The 21429-nt window shown below is 38.4% G+C and overlaps 1 protein-coding gene across 2 annotated transcripts in view; it reads right to left on the bottom strand.

Moving 5' to 3' along the window:
• Positions 1-21429, bottom strand: part of LOC117400350 (CUB and sushi domain-containing protein 3) — a 524933-nt gene that overhangs the window by 274437 nt on the left and 229067 nt on the right. The window lies entirely within an intron of this gene.

The raw sequence follows: 21429 nt of genomic DNA, 5'->3' as shown, positions 1-21429 counted from the left end.
AACAGTTTGCATTTCTTCACCATGTACTGATACATGTAAGAAAGTCTATTCAGTACTATACTGGCAGACACTGCAACTGGTAGCAGTCAGCAAGGCAGTCAAATCAATAAGACTCATTTTCATTTATAGGGCCTGGTCTTCCCTAACTCATTTTCCTCTCTGATTTGTTTCATCAATATACATTTTGTATTTTATAGAAGTATAGACATATACAATCACCTAAAAATTGTTAAATGTCTGTGTGAAGTTGTATCTTGTGCTGTGATTTTTAAAGTTTCTCTGTGTGGCTAAGGTGCCATGGCAGTATTTATTGACAGAGACAGAATCAGGGATACCTGTCACTGACTTCATCAGGCTAGTAGGGTGTCTAAGAAACTGGTGATTGCTAATTATATTGTTCACGTTAGGGACACTGTATGCTGGTTGCTTCATATTTAATACATCTTGACAGAGGTTCATCACCACTTGTGTTTTTTGTTACCGTGTGTTTATTTTTAATTAAGTTCTGTACGTATGTATCTTTGTGTTTCTTTTATACTACACAATTTGTCAGCTGCAAATAAGTAAAAACAATAATCATACAATCTAAAACTTAACTTATTTTTTCAGTAAGCAAACTAAACTGGATAGTTAGATGCTAGTTTGATTAACCCAGCCAGTCATTAAAATAGACTCATGTTAAAACAGCTACAGAGACACAGAATAGCCAGCTGCTCAACAAATCAATCACTATGTAACACAATTTTTGTTCCTGGGTAGTAAGGGTTATTTCCTAATTGCTTATGCCTCAAAAGTATAGAAAATGGCTTTTATTCCCCACAAACTTTGCTTTTGTGACCAGGACAGTCAGAAAAAAAACAACACATGAATCCAAATTAACATGTATTTATACTAAAGTAATACAAAAATGACTACAAAAGATTTAGAAGTGAGTAGTTTTTCGAGATTTATGATTATACTGTAAATCACTTTCACGAATCAGCCCCCAAATGTAGTCTCCCATCATGTTCTCGTTATACTGTCCTTGGCAGTGGCGTTCAAAGTCCAGTATATCCTGGTGGAAGCGCTCGCCTTGCTCCTCCGAGTACGCTCCCATGTTCTCCTTGAATTTATCAAGATGAGCATCAAGGATATGGACTTTGAGGGACATCCTACAGCCCATTGTGCCGTAGTTCTTCACCAGAGTCTCAACCAGCTCCACATAGTTTTCGGCCTTGTGATTGCCCAGGAAGCCCCGAACCACTGCGACAAAGCTGTTCCAAGCCGCTTTCTCCTTACTAGTGAGCTTCTTGGGGAATTCATTGCACTCCAGGATCTTCTTTATCTGTGGTCCGACGAAGACACCGGCTTTGACCTTTGCCTCAGACAGCTTAGGGAAGAAGTCTTGAAGGTACTTGAAGGCTGCCGACTCCTTATCTAGAGCTCTGACAAATTGTTTCATAAGGCCCAATTTGATGTGCAGTGGTGGCATCAGCACCTTCCGGGGGTCCACCAGTGGCTCCCACTTGACGTTGTTCCTCCCCACAGAGAACTCGGTCCGCTTAGAAGTGTCCACCATGCAGAAGTAGCAGTTGCTTGAGTGGTCAGTGGGTTCCCGCCAAATTCTTGGGATAGCGAACTTCATGGCTCTCTTTTCCCCTCTGTACCATCCTACAAAAATACATTTATTTCACCCATGACTAATGTGTAAGAGATTCTCGCAACATTTTTCATATATGATATATTTTTTCAATAACATTGAAAATTGTAAAACATTTTAAAATTAAAAACTTTTACAATTTTAAAAATTTTAACAAATTTTATAACATAAAATTCCGAGCAACAATTGTCCATCTTACCTTCCAGAGTTTTTTTGCAGTGCTCGCAGGTGAAATGAGGTGCCCAGGGTTTGTCTTGATCCCCGACAGGCATGCCGAAATATGCCTTGTAGGCCTCACACATCTTAGCAGATTCTTCCACGGAGTACTTTTTCGCTCTTGTCTTGATAAATTGGCCGCAGACATAGCAAAATGCGTCTGCCGGATGCTTGCAGCCTCTTGATGCCATCTCAGAAAAATGCAGATATGTATCCACTTAGGCAGCTGGAACTAAACTGAACTGGTGGGCTTAAGGCCCCTGTATTTATACTACTATTTATATTACTGGAAAGTTCTAGAAAGTTCTAGAAGTTACTCCAAGTTTACTCAGCACTGAATCTATCTGGAATGTTCTGGAAAATAGGTACATTTCAAAATATCACTGTCCTGGTCACAAAAGCAAAGTTTGTGGGGAATAATAGCCATTTTCTATACTTTTGAGGCATAAGCAATTAGGAAATAACACTTACTACCCAGGAACCAAAAAAAATTAAAAATTTGTTACACGGTGTTATGACACTAAAATGCTCCATCCTGTGGATGAGATGTTCAATCAATGTCCTATTGTAAGTGACTCTGCATATAATGCACAGTTCACAGCCTACCTCTGTAAAGTGCTTTGTAATGGTGGTCCACTATGAAAGGTGCTATATAAAAATAAAGATATTATTATTATTATTATTATTATTATTATTATTATTATTATTATTATTATTATAATAAAGGTTCAGTGTTTACATGTTTATGGGTATTACAAAGAAGCTTTTTTTAAAAAAACAAGATAGTATTGTCCCCATCCTATAGGTTTTTTTTCTGGTGATTAAATTAAAAGCATTCTCAGCTCCAAATGTTTTAAAAAAGCTTGCAGGGGACTGATCTTACCCAGTGCAAAGAAAACAATTGTTATTGATCAAGAATCCATTTTTCACATACACATCACATATGAATGATATTTCTTAACCTAAAGTATTGAACTTAATTTAGAAGTACTTAAACCATTAAACTAGTGTCTTGTATTTTTCCTGATGCATTGTTCTGCAGAAAAGACTATAAATAAAATAACCCCAGCCATACATCATTTATTTCAGTGGGTAAGTGGTGATGCAGCCTTAGGTATAAATCCATTTTGAACAGATTCATCTCTATACTGCATACCAGAGCAGACATGATTATTGAAAAATAAAAATATATTGAAATCTGCCAAGTACAAGCCTATGACCTATGACCTATGACCTATGAAGCAAGCATCAGCCTTCATGAATATTGGACAGACTTGGTGAAAAACAGCATTTTCTCCACAACAGGCACTGCCTCCCTGATCGATCCTGCGAGCAACACATAAAACTTAAACATATTGCATGTAGGCTTAGAGTTAGACTAATACATACAACAGTAGAGGTGCAGATGTGCGCCTTTCAGGTAATGCAGAAGTGCAGTCTAGTCTCATTACATATGCTAACTATAAAACGGAGCTCCAGTCCATGGCAGCACAGTGACTGAGGAGCCTGAATCAGTGTTGAAGCTCGTTGTCTCAAGAAGCAAGATGTGAGAAAACTGTCTGCCCTTCACCTCCCCCTAACATTTGTGATGGGGATGTACCAGTATTTCATTTGTAGTCTTTTATTATTATAACACGAAAAACTGTCGGAAAGTTAAAACCCCGCCACAAAAGCGCTCCCCTCCGGTTGGAAATATTCAGGGCCATTGCCTTGCCGTCAAATAATCATTTGTCCAACGATTTTAGAATCTTCTGTGTTCCTCCTCCACCTTTTGCTTCCGTGACATCTCCAACTACTTTTCGGCAACTGATTAAAAATTCTTCAAAGTAAAATAGATAGTTTAAACAAGCCTTCGCTTCGCTATCCTAAGCAAAATTATGTGTGCTGTGCTGTTACACGTGTGCGTGAGGAAACAGATCCTGTGCGCCACTTGATTGGCTATTTTACTACTTCAGTGTCACTCCTACAATGCAGACTGCACATGTCGAATACACATGTTATGTTAAAGAGACGGGTTGTTTTAAAAAAAAAAAAATACAAAACAACACAGTACATCAATGCAATTTTAGAAACTAATGGATGGGCCGACAAAAATTGTCCCGCGGGCAGTATGTTTGACACCCCTGCTCTAACCTAATAAACTTGTACTTGTATTAGGTTTGACAAGTTTTCTTGTACCTAAAAAAGTATATAATTACATTTAACTGAAACTTCACCAGTGCTGGGACAATGCCTGCTCAGGGAGTCTGGAGTGTATTAGGGTTTGGCTCAGGAGTTTCTCCTCTGTCCAGATATGAGTACCAAGACTGGCTGGCAATTTTTGCCTTCCCCCAGAAGGAGAGACTGTTACAATAAGCAGAAGGGCAGATGGAGGCAGAAAAAAACCACAGATAACTTTTTATATATATAAGAATAGGGATAAAATCGGTAAAGAAAGTGTTTTTATTTGAAACATCGGTAAAAATCGGGGGGGGGAAGGGGGGAGGAAATCTCAGTGTACACACTTTACATGTGGAATATGATGCTTAGCAGTTCTGGTTTCTGATTAATAATGTCCCCGGCATGTATGATAAAGCACAATCTGTGCATGTCGAAGCCACATTTTCCAAAGTTAGTTGGTACTTTGCGAACGTTTGGGCAAACGTTGTGCTGACAGAAATAGTATCTTTAGATGGTATGAACATGACATCAGTACAAAGCACGCCAGGTTTATTTGCCTTGAAATCATAAAAAGAAAAGAAAATTGGCACATGTGGGTGGTGCAAGCTATCGGGAGACGGGTCAAAAATTACACTGGACATTTCCATCAATGCATATAAATTTACTAACTAAAGCATCACCATTTTCTGTCAAATATTTACAATTAAGATTGTCGACTTAGGCAGTGTTTAACTGATGGACAGACAGTACTGTCGCACAAAGTCACCAATACATACCTCTGCGATATACAGTGGCTGACCAGCAAAGCACAGCGCTCTGACAAACTTATTAACACAGTCATTCTGCGCTCTCTTTTCATTAAAGCGTGTGTAAAAGCCACATAAATGGATTGCTTGTCTCTCAGTTCACTTTATTGTTTTAGTTTAATGTGCCGCTTATTTTTCAGTATGTTCTTTTATTGTCAGCGCGAACATGTACCTCAATGCAGCAGTATTTGTAGTGCTATGCATCCTCTGCCTCATCTGATCCACTTCTGTTTGTGAAGTGACAGGGAACCACGTTATTTATCTTCTGATGTCTAAACTTCTGCTATATACTAGGATACAGTGTAGGGCTGCTTATTACAATGTCCAAGTCAAAATAAAACAGCATTTTGATCAAAATATTATGTATTTCCTAGAAAACAGTAGTGGGAAAATATTGAATAATAGACAAAAATCAGGTATAAATCAGTAAAAACCGACATCCAATTAAAAAAAAAAATCCTGTAATTTTTCGGCAAAATTCAGAATAAACTGGAAACACTAAGTATACCATAAGAGAAGCAATGGGATATTGTTATTACAAATAATCTGTATTTCTTTTTGAAAAATAATGACATTTTGATTACTGACATCTCACCTGAAATGATAAAATTGAAACTCTACATGTGTAGTATGTTTTTGTACAGACACACTTGGTTTCCTTTCCAAATTAAAAGCCAGCCCTAGAATAAAAGTAAACTGTTTTGAGACACTTCTGAGGCTATGGTTGTTAACCGCCTGCTGTTCTCAATATATTTGACTGCAAACCAGTGATCCATTTCACAGCCCTTTAAGCTGTCACAGCTTTTAGAATTTAGGCTTGGAAAGCAAACATCTGTGGTACAGTATAGTATTAGGCAGCATCCTTTCATAGGAGTCAGTGATTTCATTTACAAGACCTTTTCTGATGTATTACGGATAGGCCTCAATCACATTGCTCTAAAATGATTATTCTTTCACAATGATATATGCTTATTAGGATTAAGAAATTAATGTTTATTGTTCTGTAATATGCACATACTTCACAAGCAGCTTTTTAAATCAAGCACTCCTCACATACTGCACATGATATATACCCTTATACTGTACATGCTATCAGATATGATGATAAATAATTAATAATAATTATAATTGATTATAATCTTTAACATAATAGTCAAAAACAATACTTTTGTTTCCAGATTTGCCAGAAAAATCATTCAAATGATTAAAAAAAAAACATGCAAGAAAATGGTATTTATTAGAGTCCCGCATAACAAGATGGTTTTGGTTACTGTGACTTAGTTGAAATAAACTTTTGAGGTATTCTGAATAGTATATTTTATGGCAAAACCAATGAACCTGCACCCACACATATTTTTGATAATTCATTAAGTCAGTCAGAGGTTTGCTCTTTACAAAATATTTCCAGATGCATGCATTTAACAATGGTCATGGTTATGTTTGCCCTCCTACACATTACAAGCTATGTCCCAAGGTATCTTCGGTTGAGTCAATGGCGGCCTTGTAAAACCCCAAAACTTCACTCTGCCTCTAAGTCCGCCGCCTCACAATCAAACAATGGTTGCTATGCAAAAGGGTATCTCAGGAAGGCAATAATGTGAATTTGATGCTGATGCTGAAAATACTTGTGTGCCGTAGTCTAATACTGTACCTGCAAAGCTATGATGGCAGTGTATTGAAATGTTATAATACTATACCATTTATCGAAAGACTGAAGGACTGAGCACACATAGTCTAGTATAGATATGTTTTTGATGCCTAGATCACAACGATTGAGCCACACACACCCTAAAAATGTAAACACACTACTTAGGGCTAGTTGTATTTCAGAACTAAACACATTACCACTACAAGTGGAATACTGCTGGAACTTGATGAGAACCAGAGTAATGATTTAAGCCTTGGAGATTAATGTGACATTCACTTGGAGCTTTCTGAGCCAGACACACTAACAGAAACTACAATAATACAATAATCTAATTCAAAACCATTTTAGTGCTTTTTTCTGGAGTGGCTGGCTAGGATAAATGATCTGACATTTATGAATCATTAATTCATATATGTTATGATACCAAAAATGGCATTTAGTAAATATTATTTTTTTAAACTGATAAAATATAACATTGATAGAAACAATGAAAATTATGCTCTTCAATAAAATAAAATAAATAATAATAATATTAAGTTGTGTTTTAAAGGCTGGTAACCTGCAGCTTTTATTAATATGATCTTATTCTAAGTATTTTAAAATGTGACTCCTTTTCTGGTATGTCTTGTATAATCTAGCAGTCTATTTTATCAGGACAAAACGTCAGGGTTTCCATGTAGTTTAGATACTCCAAATTCCCTCTCCATTGTCCATTGTGACATACACATACATTCGTCACGTTATAGGAAGTGCAAGGCGAAAACATGGTACGGCTAAAAAGGGTTGGTAAAATTGCGGTCTCGCGCTAAAATACTGCACAAATTGACCAATAACGAAGGTTTTTTTTTTTGCATGGAAACACGTCCATACCTTATGTTCATGAGACTTAAGTAGTGAAGACCACGTTCGAGACATAATCTCGCACAACTTTGTACTATAACTAAAGGTCATACCAATCAATTCTTTATTAACATTAGATCTGCTGAAAGTAGCCCTGGCAAGCTGCTTTGGCCAAATAGGAAAAAAATAAGCATACAGTACGAGAGGTTTACAGATTTCTTCATCGTGTTTTGTTTTTTATTTTATTTTTTATGCAACTCCATTTATTCAACGTTTCAAATTATTGCAATTTGACTCATAAAATGATAGTGCTTTATAGTTTAGTTGTTTTACAAGCAAGGTTATAAAAATACTTAAGCTACTACAAATAGAAAATACAGCCCTTTACAATAAATAAATACATAAATAAAGACATAAATAAAGTCCTTTGAAAAGCACAGAAAGATATTTTTTGTCATCCTTTACACTTTTGTTATCTTTGTGTTTGGTCAACGTATAGCTGATAGCTTTAAGCCTAGACTTTTCTGTCTCTTAGCAGTAAGATGCAATTAATTGTACACTAGCCTTAAGTAGCATCTATAATGGTTACCTACCAAGGACAAAACCCCAAAATGTACTAAATTAGTATAGCTGGGAATTGGTGTCATTGGTCTCCTATATTTTGCTGCAGGCTACCAACAGTACCAAGCTTGAGCCACCACCTATAGAGTTGAAGTCAAATCTCTTAAATGTAATTCATTGAGAAAGATTTGTTTTAGAAGAATGAAAACATGAAGAAAAAGAACTGTTGGTACCACTAATTTGTTCAAAAAGACACATATGTGGCATAATATCAGCTTGGTTCAAGACTTACAAAACCAAGTTCCAGAAATCCACAACAATGCCCAGTGGATTAGAATCTACTGATAAATGTGTTGAACTTGTATGGACTACCGGAATATTGGATCTCCAGTAACAACAACAACATAACCACATCTACTGGCGAGAGTCTTGCACTGGTTTCAGGTATCTACTATTATTATTATAAGAATATTATGTATTGGGAAATGTTTGTGAGTAGGGTAGCCTATTGTAGATTTACTACCAGTATTTAAAAATATGTACTGTACATTTTGACTATCATTTTTATATCCTTAACTTTCAGTACGTAGAGGATCAGAATTGCAGAAGCTACGGTTCTGTAGGAAAACTTGTATCTATTATATATGTATGTTTATTATAAATATATACGCAGTCAAATATTTAGCAAATAATACATGAATAGTACACAACAGTTTCTTATGGAATGCTGGCATTTGTTTTTTCAGGGTTTTTTTGTATTTATGAAATACCATGTCTTGATTTTTGTTTTGTTTACCTTACTTTTTTTTTTATTAAACTACATTGAAACGTAACCATGAACTATTCTGTTTTGTTTGTCTGGGTCTTTTCGGAGACTGCGGCGAAACTTAGAATATGTTTGATAGTATTGTGCCATAGTAAAGACATAGCAAAGAAAAACTGGTGAGTCTTTGGCTTGCTTCAAAATGGCATTACACAGTTCAAAGTCTATATGCTAACCAAAAACTACTCCTTGTCACAAACCAATCATGTTACTGAATAACAACAAAAACAACAAGATTACATTTTAAGTCAACATATGACCAGGAGCTTGCCATTTTATTATATACTAAACTATGTATAGAAAGTTAAAGGTAATATAACAATTACCACCATTTCACAATTTCTTACAGCCCATAGTAAAAGAGTGAGGACATAAACATATTAAATTACAAATGACAACTCTCAGAAATAATACAGTATAATAAGATACAAATCTGAGCATAAAAGGCACATAATAAAAACACTACAGTGTTTTAAAATACTTGTTGATTTAAGAATGTATATTTTGACATAAATACTCGCTGAGAAAGGTAAAACAGATGAAAACAGATGTCAAGCTATATTTTCTAGAAATGACATGCTGAAAAAAAGAAAACAAAAACATTTACCTTTACTGAACAGATCAAAGGTAGTTGCCACTTCATACCCTTTATAACATCTAATCTAATGTTGCACTTCTCAAGTTGAAAGATGATCAAATTATGTTCAGGAAGGTCTTTTACAGCAACAAAATTATCAAAATATACAAGGCCGAAAAAACATGCTTTCAACCACTTATAAAACTGTATGCTGCAGTAAAAATGTACAGATTACAGTGGGTTATTATGCATTACAAAAAAATAAAACACTAACCACAAACTACAGTACACTCTGACTGAAATATTTCCACACAACATTACTGGCATTTTCCACGCCATGTTATAATGCAAAAAGGTACTTCAGAGCAGAATCCCCAAGGCTTGTTACTACTGCAGAATAATAAGCAAATGGAGGTCAATTTCCCTATGTCCTTGTAGACCAGCAGAAGATTGACAATTACTTAAAATACTCAATTAATTCCACTATTAACTTGAGAAAGGCGCTGTTTGTTATAACCCTGGGGTTGAAGGCCAATTGAGTGTTATACAGTACGTGTTCACAACTGTGCCTGAAGTAAAACAAGCCACTTCCCATGCTAGGCAGTAAAACATGGCACGCATGTTTAGGGGTATGTTGGACTTCTTGACACCTACAGTTCATGATCTGGTATACCTTTAAGTGCTAGTGTGAGCATGATTCTCATCTCAGCTAATCCAAACCCTGTGAGGATTCATCTAGAATAATTCTCATGGGCCTGAATTTGCCTGATATGAGAATTAGACTGTGAACGTATTGTCAATACTATACCGGTCAAACTGGTACAACTAAATTACATTTACTGCCAAGACAAGAAAGAAAATTAAGAGAAGAAAATGTACAGTATACTGTGTCAGAAACAGGACCCATCTGTTAATACACTACACAAGGGTTAGAGCAGGTAGTTCTCTCTCTATCTGTTAGAAAAGAGGATATGTTAATCACACTTGGAGAGAGAAAGTGAGCTAGACAGCAAAGAAGAAATTATTGTAGTAGCTAGAAAACACTCTAGCAACTAGACCTTTCAATGAAGCCTGCAAACAGAATTCAGAATATTTGTATATGATTGTTTCCACCAAAGTTGACTTATTTTTCTGTGAGGTTTAAAATGTGATGGGTATAGTATGAGACCTATACACAAATCACTTTTCAATTGATAGATACTTTAGACTTATGTTACATTTCAAGAATTTCACTCAAACACATAGGGGTAGGTTTACTAAAGTGTTGTGCCTGTCACAATAGCCGCAAACCAGTTGCAAATGAGTCCGAAGTATTGGGTGAAATATACTAGACAAACGTAATGCTATTGCGCAGATGACTATGTAATTATGGGCGTTACTGCATAAATTTGCAAACAGGGGGCGGAGATAGTGCACGAGGGTTCTCAAATACTATAATGAGATGCACAAAAGCTGCAGGCAATTGCAACACTTACAATTGCATCAATTTGTTAAGAACTTTTGAAAGCATTTTTTACATCATTGAAATTGTTTCTGGCATTTCCCAGTCTGCTTTTTGTCGTACGCTGCCAGTTGTGTTCAATGCTGCCGAGCCTGTAACGCCTAGGGTTGCCACGCCTGCAACGCCTAGGGAGGCCAGTTTACCATCGGCTGGGGATGCCTGTTCTACATCGCCTGGTGATGCCTGTTCATCACCTCCCAGAGATGCCTCCACGTCACCGTCACCAGGATTTCTTTGCCACTTCGAGGACCTTTTTCACTGTCTTCTGGTGCAAAAGAAGTACTCAAACAACTGATAGGGTGTAAACAGGGCAGTGCTATATTTATTTATTTACAAAACAAAATACAGTAATCTGTCGTGAAAGACCAGAGTAAAGGTGGATATGTAAAAAGGTGGATAAATGAATCCTGTTTTAAATACCATTATACACAGCTGTAACAATTCATATATTCACACAATTATTGTTATCACATTCAGTTTTTTTAGGGACCTCCCCTAAATATCTTGTTTAGAAAGATACAAGGTATTAATGTTTGTGACAGTGTAGCCAGAAACCGAATTTATTTTCATATCAACACACTGAACAGCTCACATGACGCTACCAGCAATGGCAGCGCACACAGCACATACAACACAGTGTATGAAAACTTTGGTAGGATCTACAATCTCTGAACTAATCTTCTCTTCAATAATAAACTAACGTTGCTGAAGAGATTGATCATGGCGGATAAACGGTTAGGGCGGCTACGCGACGGATTATGTAAAACAAAGCAAAACCGTCTTAGCTAAATACTGGATGGCTAAGCTGTTCACCAGTAACCAACCCTATAAATTTAACAATACCTTTCCCCCCCCCCAGACCTTTTCCCCACAGGCTTCCTCCAGGCCTCACACAGAGGATGACAGACAGCCCCACAAACATTGCAGACCTGGTTTTTATAGGTCCAGGGGTAAGTGACAATCAATCATTCAATTACCACCTGGCCACATTCCATACTTTAATTAATCCATAAAACAATCAAACAGTTAAACATTTCACCACAAAACCCCCATTTCTCAGTGTGCAGGGCATGTCACATATGGTATACAATATTTTAAGAGACCATAAATAACCTTACAGTTGTATTGATTTTAAACTAAAACTTGTCTGAGAAACTACAAAATGATGTAAGCTAAGAGCAGACATCTCAATTAAAATCATTATTTGATCTTGCAACCAATGTTGTTTTACACATTTAACATTTTGGACAAAACACAGGTCCTAGAAGTTAATTGACAAAGGTCATTAAATTAAAGCAGTACTATAATTAATTGTGCAACATTCAGTTTGCTAAGAAAATGTATTAAAACTATTGACAACACATGATTTAAGTGCTGCTTGTCACTATCAAAGATTGCACTCTATATATAATAAATGAACGAATAATTATTGTGCAATCACTGAAAAAAAAAGAATTACAATTTGTATCAAGGCATCTACAGCTAATTAAGAAACAACAGCAATTGTGCACAACAAAATAAAATGATATTAACTAGTCGCTACTCTTAAAACACAAATAAACAAGTGGGCTTCTATCAAAATAGTGTACTTAATATTGTATTTCTAGTTTTGTCATTGGAATGGTGTTTTTTCTTGTTTCAGAAAAAAATGTGGCTGGTATTGACACTGAAGTATAAAAGGGTTTGTGTATTTAGATATGAGTAATACAATAAATACTTGTCAGACGCTCAATGATTTTATAAACGTTTGTTAGCTATAAACTAAATGGAAGAGTTTGCACATTTAAAGGTGTCAGTCTAAGTTATTAACACACAAAAATACACTGCATCCAAATATAAGAGAAGACATACCTGGTTTAAAACTATACTGTATTTAATATCTAGGTCAGAAAACCAAAAATTAACTGCTGTGCCTCAGATTATTTTTTTTGTTGGTTTTGTTCCCTAAATGCAAAGTGATTTAACATTTTATGGACTTCACAGCATACATATATATATATATATATATATATATATATATATATATATATATATATATATATACTGTATATATAAGAAAAAAGAAAAAAGAAAATGATATTTCAGGTACTTAAAAAGGTAGAATAATTGATTACAAATCAATTATCAGGACATTTCGGACTACAAGTATTTATATATATATAAATTCTATTTACTTACAGAACTCTGTATCAGGTATAAAAAAAAGCATTTTGCAAATGGAGAGAAAAAAATCAATGAAAAGTAATAACCAACATCTATTCTCTTTTCATTAAAAACCATGCATTCAAGGACAGAATATACTAAATGTCATGAATGCTAGCGAAAAGGTGCCATTGGGAATCTTTACTGCATATGATTCATATGATAAACAGATGTCAACAGATTTATGCTTTAGACAGCATCTCTCTAGTATTTATGTAAAGAGAAAAAAAAAGTTATCCTGTATGTGCAATAATATTTGTATTAATTTAATCCATACTACCTGACATTATATACAGTAAACATTAAATCATTATTATTGAATACATTGGCATTTACAGATTGTTATGGTCTGTCAGCTACTTCATGAAATAACATCTTAGCTTATCTGAAGATTAATCCCTTTAGGTAGCCTGTGATGAGTTTGCTGCTTGACACATCTTAAATTGACATTTATTTTGTACAATCCCTTGCAGTATTGAAGGTTCTTGATCCAACACATTTAAATTCAAAGTATCTTCATTTTCATTATTAATAATTATGTTTATGCATTTTGTCACTCTGGCATACAAATTGGGGTCTATTCTAATGATCTAAACAGTGGTGGATTGCTGCCCCTTAAATAACATTGAGAATACCAGTACATCTTACATAATATGCAGTGCCAAGATACAGACATTATAGTAAATGTGAATATGATTTCTTAATGGTTTACCAGATTATGGTTTTCTAAGCTATCAGTGAAGAAAAATTATGAATTGCGCTGTGCAGCTATTTCAATCCCACACTCCCCTATCAGCATTTTCTACTTTAAGAGGTCACATAAAAAGAACCCTGAGCTTGTTACTGTATGTATTCTACAATGTACAAATATGTTTTATAATCCAGGTCTGGCAATGGAATGTGAAACAAGCAATGCGATTGGTCGAGCAAGGTTCCAGCTGTCCGTATATTGGATGGATATGCACATCTGTAACTGTAAAAAAGATGGCTACAGGTAGCCATCTTTTTTACAGTTACAGATGTGCAGTAACTTTAAAACTGAGTGACAAATTACCAGCAAGTAAGTAGATATGTCGATTTGGATGAATAACAATTAAATAAACTGGAAGACAGCAAAACAGAAAAAAAATACCATGAATAAATAAATAAATAAACACAATCGCTGTCTTTCAGGACTGGCTAAAACAAAAAAAAAAATTGTCTGAACTGTAGAAAATGCACATCTTAAGAAAATCTTTCTACAATACTAAGGGATTTCTATGGAAATGTACGAAATGCCCATGGAGAAGAATATAACATTTCAAGGTACATTAGTCTCTGAGCTGGAATAAATGCTGTCTAAATGAAAACAAAACTGCAGAATCTGTCAATATACACGCTGCCCATGACTTTGTCACTTCAAATAACGTCTTTAAAAATTAACTCTGTGCTGTCTCAGCACTGCCCCCTGGTGGATCTTTTCAATGGAAATGTATAATTCAACACAATATCAAAAATAAATATTTTCTTACTTTTGTATGTTTCAATTAAATTAATGTATTTAGTTCAAAGTTATTAATGGGATTACTTTATTGGTGTAGGGATTTTTAATATTTATTTTTTATATTATTTCAATAGAAGAGTGTAATATAAATGCTGAAGCAATATTTTTAAGATGTATTACCTATATACCACACTGTAAAAAAAAAATACCCGAAGCCTATTTCATTTCTGTATAAGATGTTAATAATTCGGGTTTTAACTTTGTGCATGTTCATATTAAAAAAAAAACAAGCTCCATAGAAATGCATAATGTCCACTGATGAGAACAGTTGTTTCGCATTGTATCAAACTTTAATGAAAAAGACTGAACTGATGCAGAGACTATGCAAGGGCACATATGTCTAATAGACTTACTCAAGCACTGAAAGCTTACTCCAATGGACAAGATGCTCTTACAAATTTGGACTTAATCTTTCTTGTACCCAGTCAGGAATCAAGTTATATTATATGTGCCTGCCTAGTTTTGTTGTGTTGACTACATGCCTGTCATTAATGTTATTACGGTCAGATCATATCATTAAAACAAAAGAAACCATGCACAATTAATTACTGTATAAATGTCAGTTAGTTTTCAAAAACAAATGTGATTGGTACAAATAACAGTAATGTAAACACATTACGTGACAGCAACTATGGTATTTTAACATGAGATCCTGGGGAAGTAGATGGCCCCCAACTGGGAGTTAAAATGTGTAGGCAGTGGGCTACATGCTAAAAGCACTGTAAGCCCATGTATGTTGTGTTTAATGTAAAGTATGGGACCAGACTAAAGTCCAGCTGTATACAGCAGGTAGGCAGGAGGGTTACATGTAGTACTGGAGATACAATACACTGAAGACTGCATTTTTATCTCCAGTATTACATAGATCTGACCCCATATCCAGGTGGTTAACGGTAAATGGTTTTATGTTGAAAAAACGAATTTTGTCAGTGTGTCCCCACTAGATGGACATAATTTGGGCTCTAAAATACTGTTGTTTAATATTCCCTTCTCCCCTCCATCTACTAAACTGGCATGTAATAACACAGCTTTTGGGTGCAGTTCCTAAAACTAAAACTTATCTAAAACATCAGGAGACAGAGTCAATATATTATCTTTTCCCCCTAAAGGAGGACATAAAACATTTGATTGAAAAAATCCAATCCAATTTCCAAGCAAGACTTCACAGTGATGTACTTTGGAAAGTCAGCCAAGTATGATACAATACTGGCAGAAAAGATAATTGAACTTATGGGTTTACTACAGATGCATTAAAAAGCAACATTATATATATATATATATATATATATATATATATATATATATATATATATATATATATATATATATATAATGTGCAGACTTTACTAAGGGTGCTAAGGCACAGTGGTAGCCAAAGCCAGCTATTCACCTGTTGCGATACTGTCGCACTGCGATATCACAAAAATGCTGCAGCTTTGCAATCCTGCTTTTTCTGAGCACCACTGAATCAGCTGCACTTCACTAGTCCTGCCATTAGGTTGTAAAATAAAGCAGAAAATGTATTAACCCTTTGCGGCCCATTTATTTGCCGCTTCTCAGGCTCGTCAGGTCCAATTTATTTTCACACGCGCAGTTTATTTTAGACACACTATTTAAAAGTATTTTTTTTCACAGTAAAACAGGTTTAAAAGGCACTGCATATCAACAAGACACTCACTACTGCATCTCCAGCCCTGCCCCACCCCTTGTTTGCTGTATTTTTCACATACCTCTTCATAGTCGTGCATACTGATAAATCATCTCCTGATCACTCGTTTTAGCACCAAACTCTTCAATAATGCGATCCAAGTCATTATTTTATTACCATAACATCTCAAAAAACTCTGCAAATGTCCGTGATATTCTTTGAGCGCTGGATGCAGAAGCAGCTATCTTGTTTGTTTATGTCCGTCTTATCTCTGTGGTGCCGGGGCTATCTGTATTCCTGAGATACGGCCCTTTTTTATTTTTTCAGCTTCTCTCGGCTCCTATTGGTCTCACTCAGCCATTGAATGGTTTTCTCGGCTTTTTCCGGAGAAAAAATGACTAGAGACCTGTGTTTTACGTCTTTTTGATGATGTCGGACAGGGTCCGACATCGGACTGGAAAGGGAAAATTGTAATGTCGGACCAGGTCCGACATAGGACCGCAAACGGTTAAACAAAACAGCAGGGAGGGCTGTGGACTTTAAAAAAAATTGTGCAATTTGTCAGAGTTCAGCCAACCTGCACATGGTTTGAAGTTATGATCCTGCGTCAATTAATTGTTATGCATCGTTCAAATGGAAGGAGTTACTAAAATCAATATAGCAGGCTGTATAAAAAAAGCTTACAAGTATAAAAACCCAACAAAACACCCTAGCATACAGGAGATGGTCACTGCTGAAGGACAGGGTTAAATAAAACAAATAAAACAAATAAAAACACGTTTTGTAGTTTTCACTTGAGTTTTAGTTAATGACATTCAATGATTTGTCTACTCTGTACGCCATTATTTATAAGATTTCATGTAGCAGAACGTATACCGGGACTGAAATGTATGTACTGTATCTATAAGGCCCTGTGAAATTCACTGGCGAATTAGAATGACATGACTAACCTGCAATTCAGTCCATAACCTCAAGATGTCCGTGTAGCCACTCCAGCTAAACTGATCAAAATAATAATTACGTAATCAAACCATAACATTCTGGCTAATTATAAAACACCCCCTAATTACGAGGGACAGTTATTGGCATTCCAGAAATTGATGCGTTTAAAGAAAAAGTTTACCCCCTGAACAACCCGAGTAATATCTTTCACATATGGTGGCACCGGTACCAAGCCCTACGGACCCAGCACAATTTTTATATTTTTGTTTTGTAAAATGGAAATTGAAGACCTAATAAAGATGTTGGAGCAGTCGACTGCGGTATAGTAGGAAGCCAACCACCTGCAGCGAGAGGCCAACCAGGTAAAGAGACAAGAGTGGGGGTTGCCAAACCAGGAGGTCTCAGAACCAGAGGTGTCGGAGCTGCAGCGGGTGCTGGCGTGGCCAGCACTGAAGCAAGAGGTGCAGCCGATAGAGCGAGAGGGAGAGGAGGTGAGGAGCCCACCTCCACCACAGCCTTGACCGCCACCCCTGCGATCCAGTCCTGTGCCGCTGCACATGGTCCCTTCCCCCTGGCTCCTGGACGCCCTGCCGGTCTGCCTGGTCCTCCCTGTGCTAGACCTGGAGCCCAGGAGGCTTCACCATCGGCCACAGTTCTCCACCTGGTTCCCTACTCCGCTCTCCCTGAGCACCAAGACGTCTCTGGGCTGCTACCAGAAGTCGCTGATGCTCACACTGTTCGCTGCTTTGCTCCCCCTGGGTGATCGGACATCACTACGCTGGTCCCCAGTTGCAGACCTCTGCCCACTGCTACAGTCGCCTGTTCCCCGGCCATCGCTTCAGTCACCCCAGTCAACCCGGTGGGGTCCCTCATTCCTGGTTCATGTTCCCTACCTGGCTGTGCCGGAAAAGGAACCCAACCCTCCCTCAAGTTTGCCCAAGGAAGATGGTGAAGATGGGACTTGAAGGAGGGTGGTTGTGTTTTGGGGGGGTTGGCCTTGGCAGGGCCAGTGTGTTTCACACAAGGGGAAGGATGTGTGTCAGAATAGGGGGGAGAAAGGAAAAATTTGTAGTCCAAGGAGAGAGCTGCAGGACTATAGCCCCCAGAATGCCATGGGAGGGAGCCAGGATGGGGTTCACGTCACAAGTCTGTATACTGTCAAATAGTACCGCAATTGTTAATTAGTTTTTTACATATTATGTCAATTTTGGCATTATTTTAGCCAGTGGTAAATGGACGTAAAGTATAATAGTGTTATCGTTTAATCGTTTAGTACATTCCGGGTATTCAGTTATTTAAATATATGGAAATCCCCATCCTTATCATATACTGTTCTCTATTATCAGTCATGCCGCATCATGTCACATTTTTATCCTGCAAAACCTACTGTGTATAAGTTGATGTGTTCAACAGTAACTGCATTGCTGTGTAAAAATGTTTCATGCACAATGTCTTAATCATGCCAAGCTATAATTGCCCTGTCACTTGTCAGTTATATGGCGATGCACAGCAGGGGTGCAGCGAGCTCATAACAGCCAGTCAAGTAAAGTCGACAGTTTTATGTCAGCCGTAACTCATAGACAGCTGCGCTCTACCAGGTAAACTAAAACTCTGGTGCTTTCACTTTGGTCTACTGCCGAGGTTGCTGTGGCCACTGACTGTGTACGAGGTTTCTTTGACAACAGTAGAGAAGCTGGAAGCTTTAATCAGTTCATACATCAGGAAATGGTTGGGAGTTCCACGCTGCCTCAGCAGAGTGGGACTTTATGGTAAAGGAATACTGCAGCTACCAGTCTCTGCTCTAACCGAGGAGTTTAAGTGCGCCAAGGTCAGACTGGAAATGACATTAGTAGAGTCACGCGATAAATGCGTAAGGGAGGCAGCACCTGTGTTGAAAACTGGAAGAAAGTGGGCGGCAAAGAAAGCTGTGGAAGATGCAAAGGCTGCCCTTCGAATTGGTGATATCATGGGGCAAGTTCAGCATGGAAGAGGGGGTCTTGGTTTCAGTTCAGCTCCTCCTACATGGCACAAGGCAGCCCCAGCTCAAAGGAGGAAGCTGGTAGTCAACGAGGTGCAAAAGCAGGAGGAGAGGATGAGGTGTATAAAGGCCATTTCCCAGGCCAAGCAGGGAGAATGGATGAGATGGGAGAGTGTGGAACAACGCAAGATTGGCTGGCAAGACCTATGGTCAATGGAACAGAGCAGGATCAGTTTCCTCATCAGGTCAACATATGATGTTCTCCCATCACCACAGAACCTAAACCTCTGGGTAGGAGAGGATCCCTCATGTCCTTTGTGTTCATCACCTGCAACATTAAGGCACATTTTGACAGGATGTAAGGTGGCTCTTAGCCAAGGACGGTTTACTTGGCGCCATGACCAGGTGCTGCGATGTTTGGCCTTAGCATTGGAAGACAAGCGTAACATGACCAATAAGTTGTCACCTGTTTCATCAAAACATTACACACAAAAGACAACATTCCTCCGCCCAGGAGAGCAACCACCAAGAAAAGGTGTTAAAACCAATCCTCGCCCAGGACAACTGGAAGCTGCTAGAGACTGGAAAATGCTGGCAGATGTTGGTCAACGGCTTATTTTTCCACCTGAGATTGCCACCACTAACCTTCGACCAGATATTGTCTTGTGGTCTGGATCAGCACGCCTTGTTCACCTGGTAGAGTTAACAGTGCCATGGGAGGATGCTGTAGATGAGGCGTATGAGAGGAAGAAACTGCGGTATGCTCAACTAGCCACTGAAGCGGAACAGCGAGGATGGAGAGTTCGGGTTTACCCAGTGGAAGTGGGTTGTCGAGGATTTGTGGCACACTCTACAACCCGGTTTCTCAGGGAGGATTTTAACCCCCCTCCCTGCTGTGTTACAAATCATCCCCTCCAAGTGTGCAACACTGACCAGCCATTCCAAGGCCACTTCCCTCCACCCTTAAAAAACCACCTACCCTCAAGTCCGATTACTCTAATCTTCGCCCTCTTCCACGTGCGGGCTTGAGGGTGGGTCGCTCCCTCCGGCGCTTCCAGGGAGGGACCACGACCCGGCGACATGGGACCCCACCGGGATGACAGGGGCGACTGCAGCGACGGCCGGGAAACTGGAGACTGCAACAGTGGGCAGAGGTCTTCACCTGGCGACCGGCTTAGCGATGTCCGATCACCCAGGGGGAGCGAAGCAGCGAACAGAGGGAGCCCAGCGACGTCTGGGTGTTCGGGGAGAGCGGAGTAGGGAACCAGGTGTAGAGCTGTGGCCGTTGGTGCAGGCTCCTGGGTTCCAGGTCTAGCACCGGGAGGTCTAGGCAGACCGGCAGGGTGTCCAGGAGCAAGGGGCAAGGGACCGTACCCGGCAGCACCGGACTGGTTTCCAGGGGTGGTGGTCGGGGCTGTGGTGGAGGTAACTTCCTCACCTCCTCTGGCTCTCGGGACGGCAGCTCTACCCCCTCTGGCTTTCGGGACGGCAGCTCCACCCCCTCTGGCTCAGGAGACAGCGCTGCTTCTCCTGCCTGCTCCCACTTTTGGAGCAGCAGCTCCAGTTTGGTCGGCTCCCGCTCCTGTATTTTCAATGGGGCCAACCCCAGCTCTCTCTCCCATCTCTCCTTCTGCTCTTTCTGAGCAGCGGTATTTCGATTGATCTTGTCAATCAATTCTTTAAAATCTATTTTTCTGGTTTACAGGGGCGCCCACACACACTGCCGCCATATGTAAATCGGCCGACACTCACGGTCGTTCCTTTAAATTACTCACCCAGACACAAGAAATTGATTTTTTTAATGCGCTGACATGCTATTTTAATAAACAAACAAAATAAAACACAAAATAAACACCTAGCTCCTTTTTGGAGCACTGACTAAACAAGCAGATCCCTGACTCACTCGCAGGACGGCTAAGCCGTTTACCTGCCAAACAAAATAAAGCAAGACAATTAAATTAAACCAAAATGTGTCTACGGACATGTTTTCTGCAGGGAGGATTTTAACCCCCCTCCCTGCTGTGTTACAATATATATATATATAGCTGTATATCAATTCAATAGGTCTCTCTGTCACCGTGCTCTATAGTGGTTGCTTTTTTCATTGAAAAATAAATATGTATTAGTCTTCCGATACACTCTACTGTACATTGTGTGCTTTTTATTATAAGTTTGTGTTTGTTCGGATGAAGGCTTCAGAATCACAAGTCTTAGTTATGATTGCAGCATCACTGGGGAACACATGTAACAAGAAAGGCCAGATTGAGCTACAAGGAGAGCATGTGCTGTCTGCAAACAGAAGCGTCATCGCCTGAGTGGCAGGAAGATCAGCAGTGCTTCTGTAG

Source organism: Acipenser ruthenus, chromosome 4 (genome assembly GCF_902713425.1).
Source record: "Acipenser ruthenus chromosome 4, fAciRut3.2 maternal haplotype, whole genome shotgun sequence".
NCBI classification, from domain to species: domain Eukaryota; kingdom Metazoa; phylum Chordata; class Actinopteri; order Acipenseriformes; family Acipenseridae; genus Acipenser; species Acipenser ruthenus.
The sequence above is the reverse complement of the archived record's forward strand: the minus strand, read 5'-3'. Positions and strand labels throughout refer to the sequence as shown.